We start from the raw sequence: 20,589 nt of genomic DNA on the forward strand, positions 1-20,589 counted from the left end.
TTTTCCCATGGAACTACGCTGTATCACTGCACAGAAGGAAGAGTGTATTATTTTAAAAAGAAAACAGAAAATGTATGCATGTATTTTTTGATTTTGTGGTATACTGCCCCTTTTAAATAAGTCGAGCAGCAGACCTTATTGAAAGCAGTTTTAATTTTCTTTCTAACAAACTACACTCGTCAATCATATTACCACACACAAGCTCACCTACTGCTAGCTCACCTTACATTACTGAGCTACCTAATATTACAACTCAGCTGAGGAAGATGCCATTAATGTTCACATCTGTCACAAGGCACAACCCTCTCTGAGACATGTAAAGCTGCAGAGCCTCCAACACACCCCTGAAAAAAACATTTCGAACCTGCAAACACAACCGTTGGCTGTTGGCTAAGGCTGTGTTCACACTACAAACGACTATGTGATAGTATGACCAACTACATTATATCTGAGTTGCCATTAAAGTGTTGCTCAAGTACAAGTGATATAGTTAGATCTTCACAGGCTCGTATGTCTGCTACTTGCCACATTTTGCATTTGGTCAAAAAAAATGATAAATGTCTGAAGCCCATTTTAAGGTTTTATAGGACACCAAAATTACAGCTGCAGCAGTCAAATAATTAATTACATTTAATTTCATTACAAAGATTTAAAGATTAATTTACAGCTCAGTCTTAAACAAAATGTTCTGCCTTATTTCCCAAGCTTGAGCAAGAAAATTTCATACGAAAACAGTTATCTTCCTGAAGCACAACTCAGTTTTTTTTAAAAAAAAATATATTATACATAACATATTATAATTATACAAAATAAATCAATGGCACTTTAGTAAAAAGTACATCCCTCAAGTCATAATAAACAGGTTATAAATCCTTTATGAAAGATTCCTTATTTAATAAGATAGGCCTACTGGATATTGTCTTGGAGAGCGAAAACACTGATAACACGACAGATTTCTGTAATGTGGTTTATACTTCAGGGAGGATTCTTAGGAACAGGACATGATGAACTGACATGTGATGTTATGTGTATATTGACTATGCAACTGTGGCAAATCTAACCTGACTAATCACTTCTTGTTGCATTGTCACCACAGTGTTCTTCTGTTTTAGTAGGAAAGGCCTGGTAACCATATTAGCCACAATCCCACTAAAACACAGCAGCACTACACAGTTAATCAGAGCACAAAGGAGCTGGAAGTTGGCGTTAGACTAGAGTCCTTGTTTTGAAAGAGGAGCAGCACTAATGGTACATGAAGAGTAGCCTGTAACTGTGTTACATAATATCTTTTATCTGAGGTCACAGTCCATCTTTCAGCTGACAGCGCTCAAAGACTGAGGCTGATGTGATTTTTAAATGCACCAGTATCATTTTTGCTTTTCGAAATCACCGTCAGCAGGTAAACGAAATATCCATCGACCCATTCCTGCATATTCCAACTGTCAACACTACTCAATAGTAAAGATGTCAACTGTGCTTTTATTTCTTTGTTGCTATTTTCTGATGATGAATAATTTATGTTTTGAAAGATCAGCCCCGTTGTCAGAGGAAAATGTTGGCACTGTACGCTTCTGCAAACCATGGATACTTTACATTTGCAAATTTCATAAGTATCATATCAGCCTTTCTGAAGTGATGTGGTTTATGAGCTGGCTTTTTCATTTGGAGGTGGAGGGGATGGTCGATAGAGTGTCACATAGGTGAGATGGCTGCCAAGCTGCAGACCAGTTTTTGAGGCCGACAAACAACTAAACTGGTTGTGAGTCATCGCTGTGTTTCCAGCAGCTTTTGTAGGCTCTAAACGCAAGTGTTTTGTTGTGACCTATCGAGACATTGCTGCATTTATATATATAATATATATATCTTAGGCCACTTTGAACTTTATTTTAGCAAGGTTATAATGACCATACATATTCATTTCTCAGTAGTCTCTTTACTAAAATACAAAAAATACAACCAGTATACAGCATCAAAAAATGCAAATATTAATAAAAAATAAATCAGCCTCATCAGGCCTAAGTTGCAAATATTTACTGTGACCTCCATTTCTACTTAGCATGTCTTGAACTGTCTCAGGCAGGCAATATGAGATTTACAGTACTAATCTTCTGGTGTGTTTACACCAGGTAGCATTCAAGACATTTCCAAAGCTCAATATTGATTGTTTGAGCTACTTTTCTGGATGAAGGTGTCATTTCCAAAATTCAGATTATTATTCAAAATATAATGGCATATTGAAGACTTGATCACAAACTTTTTTTACAGTCTTCTCCTTTTTTCTCTCTCTCTCTGCTAAACAGCCTTCCTCTTAGAAAAGTACGCAGCTAAAACAACCACTGAGCTAATAGAACAACGATCAAAGGGGAGACAAAAATACTGACTTTTTAAAAAACAAACAAAACAAAAAAACAGCTTTTTGAGTATGTATGATTGGTAAAAGAAAAAAATACAGACAGATGAATCTATAACAAATTACTGGAAATACCACAAAAACTTATCTTTTAGGGAAATGTTTCCAGGAATGAATCTGCTGTCAGTTCTGTGCTGTTGAGTGTATTTTCATGACATATGTTTGTGCCTGTATGTGTTCGCCAGTAGATGGAGCTAAAGTATAACAAGATAACTTGAAAACAATAGTGCTGAGATGCTGAAAAAGAGGCCTGTATCATTGTTTGTCGATCTTCTCCGCAGATGGAGTTTTGTCTATTCTGCATGTAAGAACAGACAGTTTGTACTTCTGTGGCTCAGCAGGAATGTTAACACATTTTCTGTTTATCACCATTTTTTTGTATTAACAGCTGTTTTACTGCCAACTGTCTACAATTTCACATACTGGCAAGTGATAAAAGGAAATGAAATGATTTCCTTTGCCTTAAAGGATAGATTTGTTTAAGAAAAAAAGCACTTTTATTTCCCCTCTCAAAGATAAAGTGCTCTCAGCATCCAGTAGCAGCAGTGGATGAAGATTTAATCTCTCTTCTGATGAATGACCCACTGCTTCTCTGTCAGAGGCTCCTGAGGCAGAGCGCTCCGAATCCAACAGGAACTGAAATAAGGGGAGAATTTGTTTCTGCGATTCGATGAACAGATCTCTGATAGGAAGTCAGTAAGTCTTGTGATATGCAGATCATCAGGAGAGAAAAACAAGACAAAAGAAAAAGTACACTTATAGAGGTCATGTTTTACTGTGTGACAGTGCAAAATGAATGCATCACAGTCAGATCTACATGGCAAAAAATTCTGTTTTGCTGCGAGTCTGGCAAAACACAGCAACTTTGTATGTAGTATTTTTCTTTTATGGTCTAAGACTATATGAATTCAATTTTAATGAATGCATGGTGTGCTGAAATGATGATCTGAAGCAGGCGTTCCCAAAGTTTTTAGTATCAATTTACAGAGCCAGCATGGGCCACACAGGAAAAGCGCACCCAAAATATTGTTTCTGTCTAATTTGACCATTAAAATCCGAACTTTAGCCAACAACATGAAAAGTTTACACGGTTGCGTGGTCCAAATCTCCGCTGGACTGTTTGTGTTGTCTTTCTGTCAACCCTCAGAGGACTGTTTCATATGCCTGTCTTGACTTAGCCTAAGAAACTGAGCCAGAATCAGTCTGTTTCACATAGACACTCAGAGCTGATCAGAGCCTGAAATCATCAAAACCAAATCAGAGTTGACATACATATATTTGCTTCTTATTTTAGGACGAAAAGTAAAAGCATTTTATATGAACTTTTCTAACACAAGAAGTGACTCATATCTTGCTGAACTGTGTCAGAGCTACAGAGGAATTTTAACATGTCAGCAGCTGCTGATTGAGGTCTCACTGATGTTTTGGGAAGGCTTGATCACATTAAACTTATTCGAAGAACTTTGGGACAAAAAGAAGACTATTATTTATTTATACATAAACAGAACTTTGGGTGAACTTGTATAAAAATAACTTTTTGTCATATTTGCTGACACTGTCACTATATCCTGTCCATGAGACAGATAATGTGTGAAAAAATCAAGTTCCCCTGTCCCCTCTTAGTGCTCCGAAAGGCCACCAAAAACAACCAATCAGAGCCAAGAAGAGTCTCTAACACTGCTGTCAATCATGTCGATCACTGTTCATCCACATGCTGTGCAGCCCCTCTCCCCTGCTGTCACTCAGTGAAGCTCAATATCTTCAGGAAGAGCTTTGCAAACATAATAGCTTAGAAACAAACAACCACCAGCAATAAAAAAAAAACTGCCCATCACTCTTAATGTCAACAGCAAGGTCCACGGCAAAGACAAGCTGGCTAAAATTAAAGAATTAAACCGAGCCTTTAGCCAGTATTGGTTTTGACCTTTCGGGTCCTGTAGCTCTCTGCACCTCAGAAAACCACTCTGATGTTGACTTTTCTATTATCATGGGCTTTGAAACTCTTTCTTTTTGGCTTGCTCTTTATTGTTGGTCTTCTGATTACTTGATTTTCCATGTACATGGTTGTTGGTAAAAGAAGTATGAGCAGTTTTTTAACTGCTTGTGGTTGTTGGTCAGTGTTAGAGACTCCTCGGCTTTGATTGGGTGTTTTGTCCAGGTGTAGTGGTTTCTTGCAAATGCCAATAGGAGCACTAGGAGGAGCCAGAGGAGCATGTTTTTTCACAGATTCACTGTCAGGATTTAGTGACAGTTTCAGCAATTAAGAAAGTCTTTTTTTTAAATTATTATTATAAGTTATCTACTGAACCATTAACTGTTTGTTACCCCTTAAAAAATGTAAACCATGAAGCTAATTATTCAAAACCCCTTAATAGAAAATATAAAGAAATATATACAGAAAAAAGTTTTTTGAAAACCTCAAATAGAGGAGATTTAGGCCTTGAGGGGTGATTCATAGCGCCAAAGCTATGACCGACCTTCAGACTGTCTATACACGTCCATAGTTATCTCTGAGTTGTCCCGTGTCAGATGAGTGATTTGCTCAGTACATTTTTCTGTTTTATCAGATTCAAAGATGTTAAATGATTCCAGACTAATCATGTAATGATCCTTCAGATTTGTCTTGTGACATTTTTGAGGTCACCACACCACTAGCTTGTGAACTAGCAGACTAAATTTGTAAAGGCTAGATTAAACTTGTTCCACTTTGACCAGCTTTAATACTAAAGCTACTTATTAAAAAAAGGTAATTTGTGATACTATAACAACCTGGGCCATTTCTCTGCAGATTAAGAGACTTTTACTTTTGATTTTTTTGATAATATGACAGTACTTTTATGATGAGCTCTGTATGACATTCAAAGCATATCTATGATTGAGAGACCGATTCAGGTTGTCTGCGCACGGCTCTCAACATGGATATGGTTAAACTAGCAGCTAACAGCCAACGTTGCTAACAACAGCAGTTGTTAGCAACTGCTGTTGCTAACAACAGCAGTTCTGGCAGAGCTAATGGCTAGTGTGAGCGGCGTGGAAGCTGTTGTTTTTTTATCAGCGCCCATAAAAGCAGTTTAGAGCAGCCACACTGCCTGCATGAGCAGCGTGAAAATACAGATCTCATAGCAGCAGGCAGCCCTGCAGAAGCGTCATAGCAACAACGCTGCAAATGTGATCACCGCAAGCTTGATGCAGCAGTTTGGCAAGGTTGCTGTTGTGAGCTGCACACACGCAGTGTGTTCAGGTGTAACAGTGTTAATTAGTGGGAAACAAGGGGTGGGTGTTACTCTAAGATGATCACAACATGGGTCTGGATGGCACTGGATGGACCTTATGAGTACAGGGTAGAGTGGTGGGGATTCGCATGCCAGCGACACACCCACACAGGAGCTCATTCAGACTTTGAATGCAGGACTGTTACTCATGGTGAAATCTTTTTATATTATTGTACTGGTTATCTTAAAGGATATAAATACTCATCCATCACTGTTCAAAATAAACTGTTTGCTTCTGAGTGTATGACTTTCTCCTGCTGTCTTTGAATCAGCTAGAAAACTTACAGTTTGCCATTTCATTTGACCCAATCTATTTTCCCATGTTTAAAGGAGTACTTCAGGATTGATAAAGTTCATTTTTCTCGTCTTGATGGCAGAGTTATTCACTGAATGTACAACCTGTAAGACAATATGCGTTTTATATGGTAATTTTTTGCAGTGTAACATTTGCTGTTTGGATTGTAGTCTATTTTTGTTTATTAAAGCTGTTGGCACTCACTGTTCAGACTAAATTGAGTTCATATATTCTGACTTTCTGTGGGCATTATTCTCTGTGGCTACAGCTCCCCACTGGTATCTGAGTGAGTTGGTGAAGTTGGAAACTCCATTAGGGCGGGTTCCTGATGAAAACCCATTAATGGCTCTGCAATCGGGATTGAGGTCGGGGGAAAGACCTGGCAGCGCAACCACACACAAAGCCATAAAGCCTGATGTAGCTGCCTCTTACCGAGCATCTGCAGCTGAGGAAGAATAACTGTCCCGGTGTCTGCAGACCTGTTGAATTAAGGGAGGCATTAACTGCTGCTTCCTCTGCATTATTGATGGCCAGCTCCATTCCTGAGGCCATTATGCCTCCTATTTTTCCTCTTGCAATTTTCTGGTAGACGTCCCACTGTCTTCAAACACACTTCCGTGGCGAAGGCGAGCAAGGGTTCAGGCAGAGGGCTCGCACTGTTCCCTGCAGGGTGCTGTTATTTTAAGCTGAATCGCCACAATCAGTGTCGATGCCACGTAGCCCTCCACAACTTTTGTTCTCTGCGTGTGAAGCGAAAGTAATCACAGGATGACAAGCACAGGATGTGGAGTGTTATGCAAGGTGCCACCTAACAAGACCAAAGTGTGGTTTCCTCCGTGAGATGCCAAAATCACATGTATGATTTCCCTCACTCCCCCACGGTGTGACCTCAAAGAGACAAGAACAGTTTTTATTATTTTTTTTATTTTTTATATTAGATTTTGATGCCAAATGCTCAAAAAGCGGGATTACCTCATGACTCACCTCAGCTGCCACATACAATTGTTGTCGAACTCTCTCACAGAAGCTTATACCGCCGGCTTTATCTGCTTTCACACAGCTTGAGACACCTTACCTCACGGCTGACCTCATCCTGTCATATGATTTAATGAGCAGAGCTGTGTCACAAACCACAGTGTCAGGGGTATGACAGGATAGGTCTACACAATGCACTAAAGATTAATGAGGTCATCTCCTCTCCAAGTGTGTGTCTGTCTGTGTGTGTGTGTGTGTGTGTGTGTGTGTGTGTGTGTACTGTAAAATCTAACAAGTTGATTTTACTTTAAGAAATCTAGGAAACGGATTGCCTTAAAAAGTGTCAGTAAATATAAGTCTTAACATATATTTACATTATATCTAATTGTTAAATTAACTTAAAATTTAGTCATATTTACCTAATTTTGTAAAGTTGCTGCAACTTAAGCATGACAAGTTTAATTGAGGTACAAGGTAGATTTAGAAGAAATTAAAATTTGTACTTGATCATGTTACATCTTTGGAGTTGAAGGATGAGTTGATTAAAATAACCAGATACCATGAAAATTACATCCAGATGCTCGGGCGTGTTGCTGCTGATGGCATCATGCAATGTCTGCAATGCATTTTTAAATTTGTATCAGAGTCTTGTGTACTGTCGGCTCTGAACAAGGTCCGCCCATCAATTGCAACACCTTAATCTGGGATGTTACAAGTTAACCATGTCTCTGTGAAGATATGTGCAGAGCAGTCTCTGATTTCCTGTTGCCAAGTGAGCCTCAATTGCATCTCATCTACTTTATTCTCCTGCAACCAGGCATTAGCCAGAAGAAGTCTTGGTAGAGGAACAGCTCTCGGTCCAAGTCAGGTCAACCTTGCCCTGACGCTGGGTCTCCTCCCTTTTCTAATCTGACGCTTTCAGTTTCATATCTCCCCTCTGGTCTGACTGGCCACACAGCATATGCCATTAGTGGAGATCCTCTTGCGGTCTGCGACATTCAGTCCAAACTTGCTGCATTCAGTCAAAACCCCACACAACTTTTTCGGATGTTGATAAGTGCTTCTCTATTGTAGAAGTTGTGCTTCAGCAGAAGAAGCCATGGGGTCAAAAAAAAAAAAAAAAAAAAAAAACAGCAAAAAAGTAGCAAGGATTGAGGAGCTACTGGCTGCTGCATCTACATGCACCATAATTGTCATAAATCAATCTCTTGGAGTTTTAGCAACTTCAGTAAACCAAGTTTAAACTAGTAAATCATATTGTTATTTTCCTAAACGTGTTATGAAAACAAAACGTGCACATCTCCAAACTTTATTATTGGCAAGTCAGATTAACTTGGTTTACTTGAATTAACAAAGAACAAGCTTATTTCCCTTGTCATTTTTAAGTTGCAACAACTTATACAACTACATTTTGAGTACACTTTTTTAGTTTAAATTATATTTACTTTACTTTTTCAAGGCAATTGGTTTAGATTGTTTTAAGTAAGATCAACTTGTCAGATTTTACAGTGTGTGTGTGTGTGTGTGTGTGTGTGTGTGTGTGACTGAGGGAGAGGAAGAAAGACACCTGATGACTTTGGGAATATAATAAATGATGTTAATAGAATCAAAATAACAGCTTCTCTATTCATAGCCAGTTATGAAGTTATGCGAAGCCTGGCTCTGGTCTACATATCTACTTTGAATTTTATAGCTCAGCCCGGTCAATGTTAATAGCCTGACATTTTTTTGTATTCAGTCCCCGGGGATTTGTGTATTCAGCCCTTTGATTCTGCTCGCATATATGTGCGTCTTGCGTGTGTTTGCCAAGATGTCTATGAGCTTAGATGGCTTTGGCTTTATGATGATAACACTCTCTGAGGGTGTCCAAAATCAATCAAATCCAAACCCAAATGCTTGCCTCGCATCTCCACAGGCTATCTCAAAGGTTGGTATTGATTATTCCACCCATTCCTGCCTTTCGGAGGGCCAGACGAAAGAGGCTGCTTGAGAAATGGAGAGATGATAATGCAATTACTTGGGGGGGAAGCCTTTGTAGACCGGGCGGTAATGTTTGAGGAGAGCGGAAGTTGAATGTCAGAGACAAACAGATGTATTATGATAACCTTGGTGAGGAGCCTAATGCATGTCATAACATGCCAGTTCTTCTGAGTAAGAGACTGTACACAAATTATTAGTGGTGGAGGGAGGGTCAGTAGGTTAATGTTATCATTTTTATTTTGTAGCTGGGAGGGTATTCTAACTTTTCTGGGTAAGCTGGTCTAACCCTGTCCCTGTTTCATCATCCCATATTTATATTGTATTTCACATTTTACATTTGTGAGAGCTAATACATACAGTATAAACAAGGCAAATAGTTTATTTTTGTGTGCAGAAGCGTAGCTTGAGGGGAGAGGGGGTCACAGATATAATGGGAGGTTTGTGGTACCCCTGGCACTTTTGAGTGCCAAAAGTGGCATTTTGATGTATTTTTATGCATCAGTTTTTGCCTTTTTTGCATCAATTAATGGTGGAAATCTAATTTTGTAAAAATCTAATTATTCTGCTACTTTCATGTTTTATTGGAGGGGGAAAGACATGCAGATGACACAAGGTGGGGTGAAAATCCTGCGGTGCAAATCCCTTCAGCTTAAAACTGTTCTTTGATTCACTCATGAAGAGGCCATAATAAAAAAAATATTTGGTAGCTTTTTATAAAAAAAAAAAGTGGTTGTATTTTCATCATTTTTTATGTTTGTCATAAATTTATCGTTTTGCGATATTTGGAGGAGAGTGGCGAAGGTGTGTGGAATGAAATGGAAAGTGGTGTTTATTAGAAAATAAGAAGTAGCTTTATTTTCACAATTTTTAAAAATGTTTTTCATAATTATATCATTTTGAGATATTTTGGGAAGAGTGTTGAAGGTCTGTGAAATTGAATATAATATCTAGAAATCTTAATGCTGGGGAGGGGCCTTTAAAATAAATAAATAAAACAGCAAATGCCACACTGCTAGACTCAAAAAATTAGCATACAGTCCCTTAATCTTTTTTATGCACACCCACTGTCCCAAAAATAGCCTTACACGCTTTATATCAAGTCATACTACATTATAAACTGGCCTCTTTGGTTTAAAAAACATTTCCTCAATCCAGCAGCTGGAAATTTATGAAAAAAAACCCCACATTAAATGTATTAATCAACCAAGAAAGCAACAAATAATGCTGGGAATTATATTGACGTCATTTGTAATAACATTAAGGAACATTTTCTTCGTTGCAACGTGATTGTGTTGCTGTCTTCAAGAGGGCACTATCATCCGGTTATCATCAGCTGAAGCTGAGTGAGATAAATGTCTGCACTCCTTCCTGTCCACCACCGCAGACCTCCACTGGGTGGCGCTGAAACACCAGCGCAGCAGCAGCAGCAGCAGCAGTCCTCCACAAACACTGACATGAATCCGGCTGCTCTCTCTCATACCCCGGACACCTCAAATCTATTTCTCAAACTGCGCGGAGACGCTGCCAAAACCTAACTGCAACCAGTTCTGGAAGTAGGATTCTTAAAAAAGAAAAAAAAAATCATGCTTGAATGCAGAAAGTATGAGTGACGGTCCGGCGTGTTGTCCAGCTGCTGTGGCGCTCTGGCGGCGGAGGGGAAGTTTTGAGTCACAGCCGAAGGACCAGCAACTTTTATAGACTTTCAAGTCCGCCGCCTTCAACTCACCAGCAGCCCCCAAATTCAGACTTGTTCCACTCAGGGATTGTGCGGCCGGAGAGCTTTCACATCAGAGCAGTGTTTTTAGGTTATGTGTTGTCGAGGGCGTCTGGAAGCGACGCGGAAATGGCATTTCTGTGAAGAAGAGGCATCTGGTTTTTGTGGTTGACAATGGAGAATAAATGAAAGGAGCCTTTCTGGGGATTAATTGACAGCACAACGACAGGTAGGCGAAACTGTTACTATGTCATTTTGAAACTGTGATTTGTGCATTTTACAACGAAAAGAAAGAAAAAAATCTAACAATTCATAATATGAATTTCGCAGCTCATCAGCTCACGTGCGACTGCGAAATAGCTAATCAGTCAGACCTTAGAATAAACTATCGATTACACAATTGATTGCTTCCACTATGATTAATAGTTATTAACTTGTGAGACACAGGCGAGCTACTGGAAACTAATGAGTTTAGGGTGGCGTGCAGGTGCAGCTGCAGGCTGGGAAATGCACAGCTTCATGCTGTCTACATTCAGAGAATATCAGATCTGTGCAGCAACATGAAACCGACACTGGCTGCTTAAATTAGACAAAAATCAAGTTTTCCTAAAGGAGCATCTGCCCACTCGTTTTGGTGCACTGAGACTCAAAGAAACTTGTTATTTAAAATTTTTTTTTTTTATAAATTTGAGATGCTTTTGTGGGTTTCTTTGCAACAAACGTGGATAAAAAGAGACATGATTGTGTGTGTGTGTGTGTGTGTGTGTGTGTGTGTGTGTGTGTGTGTGGTCTTATCAACATGCAGATAAGTTATTATCTGATCATGGCTTCAGAAAGGAATATATAATCTTTTACTAGATATATCTCTGATTATTTTGTGAATTTATCTATCTATCTGTGTTATGCAGTAGAGTACATCCAAGCTTTTTCAGTTTTTGGAACCCCTCCCCTCAAAAACGGTGCATAATATTTCCATATCTGAGCATTCCCATCACCTGCAGGTTGCTAAAGGTAACCCCCAAAATATAAACATGGCTCCCCACAGTTAAGCTGCACGACTAAGTCAAATCTCTGCTGTGATTTGGGACTTGGAGGTGACTTCACAGCGTGGGCCGCCATCAGTGTGATTCCCCCAAACTCCAAAATAAGAAGACGAAGAAAAAACAGCAGCTCCAGCTATAAGCTACTTGTTTGTGACTTAAGAAAAAGTACAATGCAGTTATCTTGTTGGCAAGACACGAATGAAAACTGGCTCTTAAGTTTGCTGTCAGCTGCTCTGCACACAAACTAGATATTTATGATTATGCTCACACACACCGAAGTGAATACTTTGTACAACCCCTGCCCTCCTCACTCTTCCTCTCTTCTGTTTTTCTTCCTGTCTCCTTGTTCACCCCGTTCTTTTATCTGCCCTTCATCCCCTTGACAAGCCTTGTGCGGTCAGCTGTTTTTTTCTCTCTCTTTCTTCCCCTCAATTAGTGCCATCATCGCATTTCTTCCTGCGGAATACGAGGATGGTAATAACCTTACACTGCTAATGCGGGGTGATACAATTCTGCTTTGATTAATTGAAGTCCCCTCAGAGAGTCAAAGGAGGCGTAGATCTTCCCTTTCACACTCACTGACAGGCAACCCATTATATTGTTTTATAGATCGCCGTCAGTAGCCCTTGAAGCTGCCTGCGGCCCACTGTTGTTCTGGAGGGTTTTATTGTGCAGTATTATTGGTTGGTATCGCTGACAGGCAGAGCAAAGGCCACCCTGGGATTACTGGAGATGGGATTCCTGTGACAGTTCCACTGTATTTGATAGTAACACTTGGAAACTTGGAGAAGATTTGTGCGCTCTGCAGTGGCTGTTGTTGTAAAAAAAGTAAGTTCTGGAGCTAAAGGCTTTTAGAATAAAGTTGTGTCTGTATGTTTAAACCTTCTAACCTTGCCGTTAGGGCTGCCCCCCGAGAGATGGTGATTTGAATCAATAGTCAGAGACCTTCAGTCGACTAAGATTGCTTTAAGTTAAGCAGTTGTTTTTTTGCTGTGCAGTGTAATACTTAGGGTGTTGTGTGTTTTGGTCCCCAGATTTTGCTGCAAAGTGATTGCTCTTGACTTTCACGCTGCTCTTTGCAGCAACATAAGGTGAAGTACTGGTGTATTTACAGCTCACAGCAAGATAAATGGATGCAGTCCCTGGCTTTTGTTGATATTTAGTAGGGTTGTCAGCATTATTCACAATGCAATTATGGTCTGTACATAATGCCATAATTTTTTCTAATCATGTCAGTCCCTGGCTGACATTCCCTTCTTGAAGAGTTTGTACTGGTCTGAGTTCCAAAGTTAGAATGATCATACTGGTATATGAAAATAGAAGACGTGACCAACCATGTGATGGTAGCTTCTTGGTAAGGGGATGGAATAACGCTCCAAAGTTAGGCTAAATTTTGGCGATGAAAAAACAGCATGGCCATTTCACAGAGGTTCCTCGACCTTTGACCTCAAGATATCTACGTGAAAATGGGTTCTGTGGATACCAGTGAGTCTCCCTTTTACAGACATGCCCACTTTATGCTAGTCCCGTACCCTTTTTTGCTGTCATTTGATTCCTAATCAAGAAAGTCTGGTAAGATTTGCTTTACCTTGTCAATATAAACAAAAAAATATTTTGTAATGTGAAACAATGGAATTGAAAACATGATTAAAAAATGCGATTAATCATAATTAACTATAGAAATTCTGCTATTGATTGTGATTTTAAAAAATTGTTGTTTGACAGCCCAAATATCAAGTGTTGTCAAAAAATGTTGCGCATTCACGATCTGTCGTTAGTGCTGTCACTTTGAACATCCTTTGGAGCCCGTTTAGACTTTATAACTTTGTATGGAAAACAAAACTAATCATTGAATATTTGTATTGAACAGCCAAATCCGATTTTACTGGCATAATTCTGAGTCGGATACAGCCCTACTCACCATGCTGCACTGTGGCATGCATTTTCCCACACAAGGGGTGAAACAAAAATGGTTTTGGTGGCGCTGCATCGCTGCAAAACCCAACCAGATTGCAGATAGATTAGTTTGCATTTTCTTTTAAAGGGTGCCATCCAGCAGACATTGCAACAGCCTGGAGAAGGCAGAGTGCACACTGAGGCTTGGTGAGAGTAGTACTTGATATGCATGAGCCACCAGGTGATTTCCAGAAGACGAGAACACCATGGATAAGAGGCTTGTCTCTAGTTTTAAGGAGCCACCCCAGGCAGTATTTGTGTTCTCCGCCAGCTTCCTGCTCTCTCTGTCAGATCAATAGGGCATAATATGAGAGTCTGGCTTGTGTTTGCAGGCATGAGACAAAACAATACATTTTAGTTTTTGCACTCATATATGTATTCACAGCCCTGTGGTGCTATTAAGGTTGCCTGTTGAGATGACAGCGCTTCCTAATGTCTCCATGTAAGACTGACATTACTGCATCTCCCATTGAATATATATGCAGGATACATACACATGTGACAGACCAGTGTCTTGTCACAGAGAACATAGCACTGCAGCACCACGAGTTAACCATAAAATCCAGGGTATTGCATCATTTCAGGAACTCTGTATTCACCACCAGCCTTGCAGATTTGGCATAGTGGAACAATAAAAAGTCAGCCATCTATCTACATGATTACACCCGATTTCAGCACCCTGAGATTCGCTGCTCAGCAGTGTTCATAGGCTAATGTGTTTAGAAAGCACAGTTTGTTCCACCTCTCAAAGCGCCAGCTCGAGCTGCTGGGGTGAATCTATCGGGTGTTTAAAGGAAATTCAAAGCCCCACCATGGCGAACGAAATGCAGCATTGTTACGCTCGTGTGCAGCTCCGTCATGTACAGAGGAGGGAGGAGGAGGAGGAGGACATGGGGAGAGCACATCCCATGTTTTATAGATGCCATTTAAAGGAGCATGCCCAAGATGGGCTGGCTGCAATGAACTGTAACCGCCGACAAAACACCAAGACAATAAACAAACAAATTGGTTTCCTGGAAGCCAGCAGTGTCCCAAACTCGCCCGGGCTGATCTTTGCCGATGCGGCAAGCTGTTTTTTTCCTCAGAGATTAGGCTCTGAAGCACAACTCCACCTCTTATTTATTCATGCTTATTTGCTGTGTGTATGTTAGGCTGTGGGTGTGTGTGAAAGAGAGTGTGTGTGTGCATCTGAAGTGCAACAGTGTTTGTAAAAGTGGGTGTTTTCCTGAGTGTTTATGTGAATGATTTGTGTGGGCACATCATGCGTGTGTGTGCATTCTTCTGTGTGTCTTTTTGCTCCATCAACCCTGTGTGTGTGTGTGTGTGTGTGTGTGTGTGTGTGTGTGTGTGTGTGTTTTGATGCCATTGTATCATATCAGTTCCTCCTGTTGTTTGCTCAGTGTGCATGACTAGAGTACACGCTGTGAATCTACAGGGCTCGATCATGTAAAGTTCATGTGACTCTGTTGTACTAACTCGAGTAAACAGCTCATGTCATGCATTTAAAGGCATCGTTCCATTAATGGATTTAAATTCCCATTTCTTGGGGGGTGGATTTGTCTGGAAGAGTTCTCTGCTAAACCATATTCTATAGAAAGGTCGAAGTAGAAAAAGGTATTAAGGACCTCCCTGGTTCCAGAATTAAAAGTCCTCTGCATTTTTCTGTCGGGAGTGTTAGGTGAAGGACAGTTGCAGCTTTTGTCTGGCTTCAATGGTCATGAAATTATTTTGGTACAGAAGATAAACAACTGCGTTAGAAAATATCTGGATATTCTCGATTTTACATAAAATCATTAAGGTGAGAACTAAAAGAGTTGACGCTGGGTTCACACTGGAAGCGGATGCAGTGCATGAGTGTTGCTGAACCTTTTTTTTTTTTTTTTCTGGCGCCCGTGCTAACAAGTTAGAGCGGCCACTGCCTGCATGAGCAGTGCTGGTGAGGCTCATCTCAGCTGCCTGCCAGCTGCGGCACATCTGGAGACACTGGCTCGCTGATTTTTTCTTGCGTGCTGTGCGCTTTTGTCAGCAGATATAGACAGTGAAAATGGGCTTTTGATAATGATATTGACTCTATACCACCTTTTACTGCAGTTTAAAAAACCTCTCTCTGCCACAGAGATGAGGAAATACAAATATGTCTGTTTTACTCAAACTTTGCTGCCCCTGTTTCAAAATAAAAATCCTCTGACAAAGTCTCTGTCGACAGAATCCCATCAGTTGTTGACACAAGGCATTTTATTGTGAAACATTTGCAGGATTGCGTAGTTGACAATGCAGGAGCTTGCATGAATTTGTAAATGAGTGGAATTTGTGTTTATAAATGTGGAAATGCAGCACTCATAGCAGCAGGCAGCCATGTAGAAGCGTCACAGCCACAACTCTGCCAGTGCGAACACCTCGAGTGTGAACTGGCTGCAGTTTGGTGAGGTTGCCATCACGTACTGCTCATGCAGCCAGTGTGAGACTGGTGTAAGGTCTGAGGAGCGGTGTTTTGCTGCCCTGTTTGGTTGACACTTTCAAGCCAGAGCACTTAGTATTGTTGCCTAAATCTGACTACAAAGTTTTATAGCATATTGTTGACCATTTCATAATGTTAAGGGCATGTTTAAAACTGCAATCATTAGGACAGTAATATATTTTATTTTGGGAACACTTACATAATATGCCATTTTGGTTGTCAGTGGAAATCAACATATTCCTTTAAGGTATCAGAGAGTGTTGCAGTTTCCTGCCTTGATGACTGTTTTTACCCCAAAGATTTAGGCCTATCATTTGACCCTCAATGTGCCCTTAATCCTCAAGTTTGGAACCAGTGATAAACGCAATCCGTAGAGGTACATTTAGGTTTTGATTCACAACATGATGATATCAAAAAGATTCTTTCATCTTTTTGAAATGCATCCTTCTGGATTCCCAGATAACTTTTTGTGTAGGGATGACTCATGCAAGACAACTCATATTTTCTGAGTCCAAGTGTTTGTGAACATACTCTGTGTACAGTGGTGGGGGAGTCATGTGACTCTCCCTGGGACTTTCTCCAGCTGACTCTTCAAGTGCTGTGGACACTGAGGACAAAGAGGTTTGAGTGGAGAAGAGCCTCAGCAGAGCTTAGGAATCCTCTCTTCCATGGAGGTGGTTTTCAGCTTTGTCGGCATCAGCCTCTTCCACCAACTCCCCCCCTCCCTCTCTCTCTTCTCCTTCAATCTATCACTCTGTTCTTTTTCCTTGAGGTAGTCAGTATTTGGCAGCTTTTGCTCTTGATATTGTGCCACTGTGCTGAATTCCCATCAACTCCTTCTTGGGCACAGCAGCAAAAAACTCAATTCTCCAAGCCCTTAACCATTGGCCCAGTGAAAAGGTCTGGGATTTGCAGATTTTGTGAAGCCCACTTCTAAACCCTGGCTCCTATTGGAGAAAGGGATCTCTCATTTTTTGTTTGCAGATTTCTCTCTCTCTCTCTCTCTCTCTCTCTCTCTCGTGGTGCCTGAGGGTCCCTAGCAATATGTTTTTTTTCTCTGCTACTTGTTTCTGGTGTTGTTGTCAAGCTCCACCTCGTGCCTGTAATCATTAGATTGCAATTTGGGTAGAAAATTGCAATTACAGGGGTTTAAAAATGAGCCTGTTATTTTCTACGCTTGTTATTTCTTTGTCGAAAGAGCAAGAGAATGGCAATGTTGTTGTGATTATAATTAAACCAATTGGACTCAATGAAATTAATGATTAATGTCAAAGGTCTCTCCACTGGCTCCATCTTCAGGCTTGCTTATTGAAAGTTGGATAATTTCCTCTGGTGATTTGCTTGCATGATTGGACGAGTTCTTCTTCTGGCCTCCTGCCTCACATCACGCTGACAATAGGAGATGGGTTGGATTTTGTGACCCAACACGGTCAGGTTTCACCATCATCAGATCTCAGTGTAGGGCTCGTCTTCAAAGCGGGCCCCTATCTTCAAACGAAACGTACCCATGTCATTAAATGTATTGTGCAGAAGCCAGTGTCTGAGCCTTGATCTGATGTACATGATGAGAATGAGAAGCAGAAATCTGGGTCCTCACGTTATCTCTCCACCACAATAGAATTAGCTCAAGGCTAGCTGCAGTTCACGCTCCTCTTTCATCTGTTCAAACACGCCCTCTCCATCAGCCAGTTATGTGCACAATGTTCTTGCACTATAAATAGGAAAACATACAGAACATTTCACTTTTACTTATTCTTTCGCAGTTTGATTTGTCAGTCACCTATTAATGCAACAAGCTGATAAAGTTGATTATTGTGTGTGTGTGTGTGTGTGTGTGAGGCTTCATCTGTGTTCTTGTAATATGTAGAACTGGGGAACATTTTTCAGCCGTCAGGTGTACCTATACTTTTTCTTAGAAAGTTCTAAAAGTACTTTTTCAGGATGTTATAAAGCAAAACTGAAATATTAAGAATATTAGACTGATAACAAATTCTGTTTTTTATCACAATCAATACATTCTAAAATCACATGAATTAAAAAATAGGGTGAGGAGGTACTTTCATTTTATTATTTACTTTAAGTAAAATTTCATCTGTATCTAGAAAACTGGACCAGCTCACATTTAGTGTACTACATTGCACACATTGCTTTGTCATTCTAATCATTACAGTCAAACTTGACATCATATTTTGGTAAATGATAAAGGGACTTGCACACTGTTGGCCAAGGCTACCATACGAGGTACCGCCTGCTATTCAGTTAAACATTCTCAAGCACTTTCATTGAAATTTTCTTCTGAATTTGGATGCTTTGACAAAACATCTAGTTAGTCACGCTGACATTTGAAGCTGATGATATTGAAATATCAGACATTGCATATACTGCTGTGGTTAGCACTGTTGCATCACAGCAAGAGGGTTCTGGGTTTTAACCCACCAGCTGGCAGGAACCTTTATGTGTGGAGTTTGCATGCTCTCCAGCTTCCTCCCACAAACAAAAGACATGCAGGTGAGGCAAATTGTTTATTCTAATTTTCTCGTAGGTGTAAATGTGCGTGTGAATGGTTTTCAGTCTCTATAGCCCTGTTAACACCTGCTGTTATCATGTGACTTGGGTGATTGTATCACAAGTGGACAGCTCCAAGTACAGGTGTAAATGCACTCAGGGTTTTCCACATACTCATTTATTTGACACAACATCTGGCGCTACATATTGATTTTCTATTTCTGGAGCTTCATCACTCATTAGGTGCACTGTTGGAATATAATTTGATTATTCATCGCTTTGTGGTGTAGACCGAGCACCATGGTGCAGTGAAAGTAAGACTTAACTGTTCAAAAATTTGCTTTCACTTGCCTTTGCAGCTGCTGCTCCTCTCATCTATTGATCTGATCTGACCAGCTCTGATCAGATTCACTGATCAATTATCAGTCATGCGACTCAAACTTCACAAACTGCTGCTGAGGGGGTAAAAAAAAACTCCTGCACTGCACTCACAGACCTCCTCATTTGGAGAGGAGACATGGAGTGATACAAGAGAGCCACAAAAGACCCGCAAAGTTTGCTGACCACCCAAGTAGCATGATAATGTCACGTGTAAACACAGCCTCGTGCCCAAGGTCAGCTGGTATGAACTCCAGCCCCCTGTGACGTTACATTCCCTAACATACGTCTGGAGATCCAGATTAAGGTTAACTGAATAACTAAGAGTATACTTGAGGGAGTACAGTTGTCTGTCTGTTTGCATTAGCTGTTGGTCAGTGCTCGACTGCTATCTGCATCTTTAAAATGATGTTCGCAGGTAGCTAATGGTTGATTGTTATCGACTGAAAGACATCACTCTGTTATCTATTGGTTAACTATAAAAACAAGCACTCTAAATGAACTTTTGTGGCATGTCACTCCCACAAAAAAATCTTTGGCAGAGCATACAGACATTGTATTGGCAATACATATTTGCTTGGTAACAGCCAACAGCTTCATTTTGTTTTCTGGGCTAAGTTATGCTTCTGTGGGCTGCATGTAAATGAACATATATGTCTTGTTTGGGCATGTTCAAATATGTGTCATAAATACTACTATTACTGTTACTACTACTACTAATAATAATCACTTCATTCATATAGCACCTTTTAAAAGAAAAGGATTTATTAAGTGCTTTGAACAAAAAAGGCAAAAGCAGAAGTGGGATACATAGAGGCCAATACAACAACAAAAAGCCATACAGTCCCTCTGAACACAGGCTTGAAGGATTCTGTGGTATAATTTCAGTGTCTTCTAGGACGATGCATCTTAACAAACCACAATGTAAAAATATAAACATACTGGATGTAGTGGCAGATCATTTTGTGTTTTGCAGGGGTCATTTTCACAGTGGAGTGCTCGGACTCAAACCCTGTCTGAGTCTGTGTGAACACTTCTTAAGCTCAGAGGCTCTTGTAGATTCCCTTATCATTTTCAGTTTTTCCTCTTGTGGCCGCTGCTGTATCTGCACAGAACAGCGAGGCTTTTCCTGTTACTGCAGCACATTTCTGATGCTTAGATTGATGTACTTTTTTCAGACCGGCATCAATTTTCAGATATAAGGTGGAATTATAAGCCTTGGGATGGAAAACAATTTTGTTCTCCCTCTCCCTCCCTGTTCTCTTTCGTCTCACTTGCACTCTTTCTTCCCTTCAGACACACACTCACACGATCAAACACACACACAAACCACAACTCCCTCTTCACTGCGCGCGGGGTGACTAATTTCTCTTGGGCTTTGGACTTCGGCGTGAGAGAGGGTGAGAATTAAGGAGAAAATGAAAGAGAGAGGCGAAGCCGTGATGCACTGGCAGCTCAGAGGAAGCCGCCCACATCCAGGGAGCCTGATACCACCTCTTATCTCATCTTGTTGGTCGCCTGCCAGTCTTAGAAACCAGTGTGAGCCCAGAGCACCCAGCATGCATGTAGCCTCTTTGGGACTGTGTCAATTTGATCATTCTTT

General features: G+C 40.4%; 1 protein-coding gene across 2 annotated transcripts in view; it reads left to right on the plus strand.

The window, feature by feature from the left end:
• tafa3a (TAFA chemokine like family member 3a) overlaps positions 1-20,589 on the plus strand; it is a 154,665-nt gene that overhangs the window by 9,931 nt on the left and 124,145 nt on the right. Inside the window, exon 1 of one of the 2 annotated variants that reach the window (XM_042508447.1) lies at positions 10,380-10,875. The exons of the other annotated variant lie outside the window; for it this stretch is intronic. The gene's annotated coding sequence lies outside the window, so the exon portion shown is untranslated. Of the gene's footprint in view, positions 1-10,379; positions 10,876-20,589 lie in introns of those variants that run through there. 2 annotated transcript variants of the gene reach the window in all.

Source organism: Plectropomus leopardus, chromosome 2, assembly GCF_008729295.1.
Source record: "Plectropomus leopardus isolate mb chromosome 2, YSFRI_Pleo_2.0, whole genome shotgun sequence".
In the NCBI taxonomy this organism is placed as follows: domain Eukaryota; kingdom Metazoa; phylum Chordata; class Actinopteri; order Perciformes; family Serranidae; genus Plectropomus; species Plectropomus leopardus.